Here is a 9,344-nt window from a genome sequence, read left to right on the forward strand (position 1 = left end):
CACCGAAGATGGTTTCCTGGAAGTGAAAGGGAACCGACTCTATGTTCCTAAAGGAGGAGATCTGCGACGGGCTCTTCTGGCGGAATGCTATGATACTTTGTGGGCCGGTCATCCCGGCGAGGAACGCACCATGGCATTGCTTCACCGTGCATATTATTGGCCTCAAATGGTCGATGACGTCGCTCAGTATGTGAAGACTTGTCTAGTATTCCAGAAGGACAAGTGAGACCGCTTGACGCATGCAGGGCTCTTGGAATCACTAGCTATCCCAAAAAGACCTTGGGAAAGCGTTTCCCTGGACTTCATCACCGGATTGCCCAAGGTCGGAGATCTCACAACTATCTTGGTTGTGGTGGATCAGTTTTCCAAGTATGCTACCTTTATAGCAGCCCCACAATATATATCAGCAGAAGATACAACTCGACTATTCTTCTCTCATGTCGTCAAATATTGGGGCCTACCTAAAGACATTATTCGTGATCGCGACTCACGCTTCACTAGCAATTTTTGGACCCAACTCTTTAAGTGTCTCGGGTCAAAATTGAGTCATTGCTCAAGTTTTCATCCGTAATCTGATGGTTAGACGGAGCGATTCAATGGCATGCTAGAGGAATATCTCCGGCACTTTATGACCGGATCGCAGAAGAACTGGGTGAGGCTTCTGGATGCTGCTCAACTGTATTTCAATTCACAAAAGAACTCAAGTACCAACAAAAGCGCTTTTGAAATTGTTACCGGACAGCAATCGCTACTCCCACACATAGTGAACGCACCAAACATGTCAAAATCTCCTCGGGCTGCTAGCTTCTCAAAAGAATGGAAGTAAAATTTGGAGATAGTGCAGAGCTATCTTGTCAAAGCCCAAAAGCGGATGAAGATTCATGCTGATCAGAATCGCCGCTTTGTTGAATACCAGGTGGGAGACAAAGTGATGGTCAAAATCGCAAAGCGGTACTTGTTTGCAGGGGTTCATGACCCTCGCCTATTGCAAAAATATATTGGACCCTTGTCCATTGAAAGGCACATTGGGAAAGTTGCATACCGGGTGGATACCCCAGCTTGGTGGAAAATCTATCATGTTTTCCATGTCAGTCTCCTGAAACCTTTTCGGGAAGATATAGAGGATTCTTCACGAAGTCAACTCACAATACCAAGCATTCGAGGTCCCAATTCAACCGGAAAAAGGCGTGCTGAAGCTATTCTTGATGATCGAGTGATTCACGCCTCAAGAAAAGATCACCAGGAGTTCTTGGTGAAATGGCAGGAGGAGAATACTTGGGAGAGGGGAACAAACCTCAAAGCCTACAAGAGCCTGATTGATGATTACCTTGCAAGGAAGGCGCCGAGGACGTCGCCAACTCAGGTGGGGGAGAATGTTATGAGCGGCTTTCCAACCATGCCCCATGACCCCTTAGACGCGCCCCGTGGTGTCCTGGCCAGCCTCCCAACGCCCGTCTTCACAGTCGGCCCCGTGGTCTCGGCAGCTCCAAGTGACAAGCGCGCATGTGCCTCTGTCGCCCCACCGATAGCCATCGTCAGTGCCCAGCCACAGGCAAATGCCAACAGCGCCGCGCGCGTAGACAATGCCGTGTGCGCAGACCCTGATGCTAAAGATAAAAGTTGCTGCCAACGGACTTGTTTCTGCTTTGTAGAAGACTAAGTCCTTTTTATTGTAAATATAGAGTAGTTTTGCTGCATTTTCTTTAAGTGTGATTTTTTAGCTTTCATAGGTCTAGTCATGTAACTTTAGTTTATTTTTTTAAGCATTATTAAGGGGGACCAAGCAATCAAACTTTTTAAGCAAGCAAACAATTCTCTGTACTGCTGTCTCTCCCCCCGACACCGTCTTGTTTTTCTGTAATTGCTTTCATTCAATGCAATCAAGCTTTCTTTCATTCTCAATTCTCTTTTCTGCTCTCTTTCAATTGCTCATGACATTGGTTTTCCTGTACGACACTGACAATCTAGTCTAGCGTATGGGGGGGACCTCAGTTGGCGGACATTAACCGTACTGACATCGGTTACTTAGCCTTACGTCGCCCTTCCAAGGAACTTCAGGAAGGCGCCGCGTAACAGAATTTATGGCTGCAAATATAGCTAAGGTGTTTTTTTTCTGGGTCTGGTAATGTGTTTATTGTAGTGGCGGTGGCGACGAATAATTTGAGTTGGAAATGTATATAAATAAATACTTTGAATAAGTGATGAAGGTCAGCTCATCGAGGACATACAAGAAAGTATTCGAGAATTAAGGTATATAATTAGTAGGTAGTCTGAGTGTAATTAATTTCTTTCCCATACTAGAAGTACATATTAGTATTTTACTTGTATTTTTTTATTCTTAAAACTCATACAACATGTTGTTTTCTTGTACTTCAGTTATCTTATTATCTTGCTGTTGTTACTGCTTTCCTTTCTCATGGCTTCTTCACAACCGTATTTCTTTTTTAAAATTGCTATGATTATATTTCCTTGAGTCAAGGGTCAATCAAAAACAACATATCCTCCCTCATAAAATAGGGATAAGATTTGCATAAATAATGTCCTCTCCAAACTACTTGCGGGTTACCTGGGTATGTTATTGTTATCGTTACTGTAAGTGGTGGAGGTCGGAGATTTTGAGGTACAAAGATTGATTAAATAGAGAGGAAAACAAATCAGGTCACAAAAGTTGCAAGGTTTAATTAATATTGAGGTTGTATGATCTCACTTCAATTTAGGTTTAAATCTTATTATCCTATGAATTTGTATGATGTTATATACCCTTATTATTTTACATCCATCATATATTACGAAATATCCTTTTTTAATCAAGATGTAACTATAAAAAAAACTCACGGGGTAAAATTTTTACCCTGTAGCAACAAATAAATAAAGTTGTTTCCATTTATTAATATTTAGCAACACACTATCATTATTGTTGGCAAAAACTTGTTACAACAACAACAATAACGACCCAGTAAAATCTTATAAAGTGGGCTCTGGGGAGGGTAGTATGTACGTAGACCTTACTCCTATCCGATGAGACAGAGAGACTGTTTCTGATAGACCGGCTCAGAAAGCTTAAAACTTGTTACCAATTCTATATTTTCTTGCAGTGACTTATGCGACAAGAAACATAAGCTTGTGACGCTTTTGATCTTCTATTGTATCAAAGGAAAAAATAAAATAGAATTATACATTTCAAATGGTCATTAAAACCAAAAATTGAAAATCGTATTAAAAGGCAATTGACATGTACAAACGAGTTACTTTCGCATGCAAGAAAAGCCGTCCAATGAAGCATAGACAAACTGAGAATTATATATAGTATATTCCCAATTAGTTTACGTGCAATTCTCCTAATTATATGAAGTAGTTAAAGTCATAGTCTTTGACTAAGAGCCATTTTTAAAATTGTCGCACCTTCTTCCATTGGCCAAATTGTCCAATACTAAATAGAAATCCATTTTGATTAATATAAATCCAAAACAGCTAATAGTTCCCATTTCGCTGTGTCAATATGATATTAATTAAAGCACTAATGACAAATTCTTCCTCTGTTGTGGACACAGACGTAACAAGCTACTAATATTTTATTAGTTTTTTTTTAATTGTTCCTTTTCAAATTGCTTACACAACTAATAGTATGATATCATTGGCACATTATTTTATTTCTTTATTTAGAAAAGACAGTCCACTACCAGAAGTCATGTTTAATTTTAAATGTTATCTCTGAATATTCATTAAAAAAGATTTGCAAATTGCATTCAAAACTACTAACTAAAGAAAGCATGGATAAGCATCATGCTCATGTATGAAATGAACAAAAGTAAAAGAATTGAAAATGAAGACAAGAAATAATTATTCTACAATTGGAGGGGCTATTACCACGTGTGCTTAGTCAATTTGAAGATCTTGCTAGTTTTTGGATAAAAATCCATTTTCTTCTCCTCTGACTTAATTCATTGTTATCTTTCTTTGGTGGTTGAATTTTTTCACCACATAGTTTAAAATTCTTTGTTCAGTGAGAAAATGGTCTTTTTCCCTCGTTGATTTCCTTGTAATACAAGTCTCATGATTGGTCGTCAACATGGGCGGAGCTAGAGGGACGAAATGGGGTTTATTCGTACTCGTTAGTCGGAAAATTATAGTATATATATAAAATTAATTCTTTTTTATTGTATATATAGTAGATAATGAACCCCGATAAAAATTCCGTCTCCGGCGTCCATAATCATATTAGTCCATACAAAACTTTGTTGAGGTGAACATTTTTTGATTCTAACATATATCCGAGTTATCTCTTTTGTAATCCTTATTCTCGAGTTCGAGCTTCACATCTTTTTTTGAAAAAAACAATTATCATATAATTTCATTATAAGGTACTGTAATTCTTTTACCAATGTCATTATGGGTAAATGACTTTGTACATACTTGTAAAACAAAGCACTCAATCGAAAAATGGTCTGGCATTCAGTTTAATTTGACGATTTAGTTTTAAGATAAGAGCAGATTTCAAATGAGATAGTGGAAATTTTAGACGTATATAAAATTGATAGATGTCACTGATATGGTGATATTTCGATTTTGTCCTAATCTCTGAATGACTTTTTGATACCAATATACAATTTGACGGACTATTCATTTCAATTAGTTGGTCGATGACAATGAGACACTTTGACCAATGGAACCTCTTCACAATTTTAATCGAGACTCAACTATGATATTAACCTTTACTTACTACTATATAAATCGTAGTTGAGAGAGTCATCTTCAATATAATTAGTAGTCATATGATAAATCTCAATCTCTCAATAATGGATGCTCATAATTAAAGTTAAACCAGCCACAAGTAATGAGACAAGAGTTCCATTTACATTGCTCCTTGAGTATGCGATAAACAGCTATATATCCTTAAGTCAAATCGAGGATGGCCAACCCATCTTGATGATATATATTTAACCATGTATAGGAAATGTTTTTTCATGATTTCCCGCCTGAGTCCCGACTAATTTGGATTCGCGCTGAGAAGACCCAATATAAAGGTAAAACAGTCAAAAATAACTTTATACTCCGGGCTTGGACTCGAAATTTTTAGTTAAAGATGAAAAAATAGTTACTAGTCCACCACACAACCTTTTGTGGAAGCTAGTATGTAGGGGTGTACAAATAAAACCGACAAACCGCACCAACTCGATAATCCGAATCAAACCGAGAGAAAAAACCCGACTATGGTTTGGTGTTGGAAAAAAAAAATCCGACCATATTTAGTTTGGTTTGGTTTTAACTAAAAAAAGTCAAACCGAAACGAAATCAACCCGGCATTATAGGTATAGAAGTTTTAAATATATTTAATACATAAAAATATTTATGGTAGTGTAGTTTATAAATATTTCTTAAGTTTTTTCATAGTTTTATCTTTTAACGTATTATTTCAAGCTTGAACTTATAATTTTTGGATACTCCAATAAGTTTTATAATCCATAAATATTAGTAACTCAAATAAATCCTAAACCAAAATCAAATCAATACTAATGCTGATAAAAGATATTTAATTCAATGGTGCTATGGATGAAAATAGTGTTGGATATCTATTTTTTAGTTTTTCCAAGGTTTAGAAAAAATGTATAACTTATTTTTCTTTTAGTGGTTAGTCATGTAAATAATAATACTTATTAGTCATAATTTTAAATTATGTTTGTTTTCATGATTATGGCTTATTAATAAAATACCTTATATAGTTCTGTCTTACTAGGATTAAGGAAATATTTGGAGCACAAATTTTACGTTTTGTGCTATGAAGACTTTATGAAAAATAATCGAAAAAATCCGAAAACCCGAGATTAAAAAATCCGACTTTTATCGGTTTGATTTGATATTTAAATTTAATAATCCGATACAATTGGATTACCGAACCAACCGACTCATGTACACCCCTACGTATGTATAGAAAATGTTTACGAAGAAGGAACCTATATATATAATATATTTTTTCAGTCAGTTGTAACTCCGTTATTATAAACACCGGTTGCATGTAAGTTTTTTCCATCGTGAATCTAGTACAATAAATATTGGAGGGCCGTTGATGAATATTACCAATAATCTCTAGACGTTTAACAGTATTAGTTGAGACTTTGTAATCTGAAAAAACGACCAAGACACCCAGCCATTCAGCAAACATGGGCCAAACTCCACCATAATTTGGGAAGATAAGCTTTAATATAAAATAAAATAAAAAATATCCTTTGCACAGACTATTTGAAATGATTTTTATACGAGGGGACCATGTTTATGTGTCGATATTTTAGTGATTAATCGGCTTCTCTATGGCCAACCATGACTTCTTCATATGGTCATGTTTCACCGACTATCACCAAATATTTATTAGTTAAATTTCGTAATTAAACATGCTGTTTTAGTATTATTTAATCATATATTGATCTTATAATTTACTTTTGCCTAGTCTTTTGACCATTTAAAAAATATACAGTATTATGTAAGCTGAGACAAAAAGATACTAGATGAGTTCTTTTTATCCGCCCAAATTTTGATGAAATTCGATAACTACATAGTAAAAGGTAAGAGGAATTCGATAAATTATCAGAAGTACGTACAAACAAATATGATGTCAGTAGAGTCAAAAGGATACTAGGTGACTTCTTTTTATCTGTCTAAATTTTAATTAAGTTACTCGATAACTGTATTGATAGACAATAGCAGGTACTCAATGAATTACTCGAACTACGTACAAACAGACATAAACAATATCGTTATTTAAAAAACACAATAAGTACTATACTTCAAGAACAGGTAAAATGCTTCGATTAGCTACGTTGTTGGGGTCAACAAGGACATGTTATGAACAATGAAACAGGGGGAGCTTTTGTTTTGAATAAAGGGATTTTATTATTTGAATAGAAAAATGTTAGCCCCACCGTCCTACCTTTATATCCTACATAATGAAGGTTTTGGTAGGTATCTATACCATGAATTATCCTCTTAATCATAATTAGCAGCCTAGCTTTGTCCTTATAATATGAACACTTTAAAAATCAATATTATTTATCCTAGTCATTTTTGCAATTAACCCCCTTAGATTCTCATCGCAATTAACAATTGTCTAAAGAAGACATTAAACAAAAAGGAGATCTATAGAAACACATTAGGAAATAGAAGCAATAACATTTTCTTTTTATCTCCCCAACAAATGGCCTTTTCGAATTACATTAATTCTATTAAGTCGAAAAATAGAAATGTAAAATGTTCAACTAATAGGAAAAATCTTATTTTAATATATGCTACACTACCATCAACTAATGGACAAATACAAAAGGAAAACTATCAGTTGCACCTTTAACACACCCCTTCTAGGAATTTTTTCCTAATTAATTCAAAAGCCATCATTAATTGGTGTTAAATGTAAAATTATAAAGCTAAAATCCAACTAATTCAGACCTAACAAATAACAATATCAAATGAAGGTGTTGTTAATGGGGACAAAATGGTGAATGGACCTCAGTACTATTGGGTCATGTTCCTAACATTTTTGCTTTTATCATTTCTTATATTCACAGAATGGATAGTTACATTGCTGAGTATGGGTACTCCAGGTTTGGCCTCAAATAAGCTAAAGAACAGTTGTAGAATCTTTCATTAGCTCCAAACAGAAATTATTTGCCATTCATTGCTTTACCATAATCCCAATTTAAGAAATCACAACATGGCTTGTCTAACAACAATAACAATATATCCGGTGTATCCTCACTAGCGGAGTTTAGGGAGAGTAGAATGTACAAAGATCTTACCCTTATCTTGTGTGAGGTAAATAGGTTGTTTCCTATAGACCCCGGATCAAGAAAAACGTTTTCACAGCAGGTTTTCCATGAACCCGAAATTATAAAAAATTACCCGCATTTAGTGTCTACAATATATATATATATATATATATATATATATATATATATAATATACTTCTTTGATTCAAAAATGGTTATTAATATGTACTCTAACTATATTAAATTATTTAACCATAATAAGTTGATGTGAATATCATTATAATCACTACCCCATCCTCTTAAAAAAAAGGAAAATATTTGGACTGAATTTGAGAAAAATGCAGACACACAACTGGAACAGTACTTTACTGTATCAAGGAACTTGTATCTTTCGTGCATAATAAAGACACAATGCATCAGGTTTCAGGAACCCTGGCCCAATTATTTCAGCTTTGAAATCTTGTACTAAGGTGGACTCATAACTCATTATTTTTATCAAGTTTTTTTTAGTATTTATAGCCAAAACCAAGATTTGATATTTAAATTTGGTGAATTCAATTTTTAGGTTCTTAAACTTTAAACTCATTAAACTTTTAAAATTTAAAATTTATTAATTTTTTGGCAATCTTTTTAAACACGCATGCTACATACCCCTATATATGTTTTAACATCTTAGGGGTGAAGAAGATTCTTTCTTTTGGTTCGTACCTAGTGTTTAGTATCCACAGTGCCCCCATTGATCTTGATTTACGCCACGTAAAGTCTATCAAATGAAAAAAAATGCCTTTACAAGGATTTTGTTTATTTTCAAGACTCGAATCTAAAAGCTCTAAAAACTATATCCGTCCTCCCACAATTCTTGATAATAATAGGAGTGAAAGAAAACTCATAATGATGCTCAAGAGTCAAGACCATAGCATGTGCAGTTTGAACTTTCCCCCACAACACATTGTTCACTGTTTTCTTCCCAAAGTATGCCTACTTACAAAATAGTCCTTTAATTTGCCCCACACTGTTGCAGTATCAGAAATGAAATTGCCCCACATTTAACACATTTTGCAAATGACAAAGTTACTCTTGTTGATTCATAAGATTCTCTTCCCATATGCCCATACCCTCCATTCTTTTCCTCCCAAATAGCTATTGAAGAATTGATATAGTAGTTGGTATAAAAAAAAATTGTTTTGAAAATAGATGTTCTTGAGCCGAGTGTCCGTTAGAAACAGTTTTTCTATCCCATAAAAATAAGGGTAAAATCTGCGTACACTTCATCCTTCCCCGATTACGCTGGGTATGTTATTATTGTTATTGTTACAAATTACTAATGATAATAAATGTAAACTTATTGGTGATAACAAATGTAAACTTAGTATAAATATATATATAGTAGAAAAATCTCAACTATACATAAATAGTTTGAAGAATGTACATCCACCACTACATAAAGGGAAGCTCCAATTCGCTCTTACCAACCCCATTCACCTAAGTAGAATTTAAATAGAAAAAGTAATTGTAATACCAATTCGCATTAGATATGCATTAGAGCATTAGCTTATCTCATAAATCCCAATTCTAAGTAACCATGATTTC

Source organism: Nicotiana tabacum, chromosome 4 (assembly GCF_000715075.1).
Source record: "Nicotiana tabacum cultivar K326 chromosome 4, ASM71507v2, whole genome shotgun sequence".
NCBI lineage: Eukaryota > Viridiplantae > Streptophyta > Magnoliopsida > Solanales > Solanaceae > Nicotiana > Nicotiana tabacum.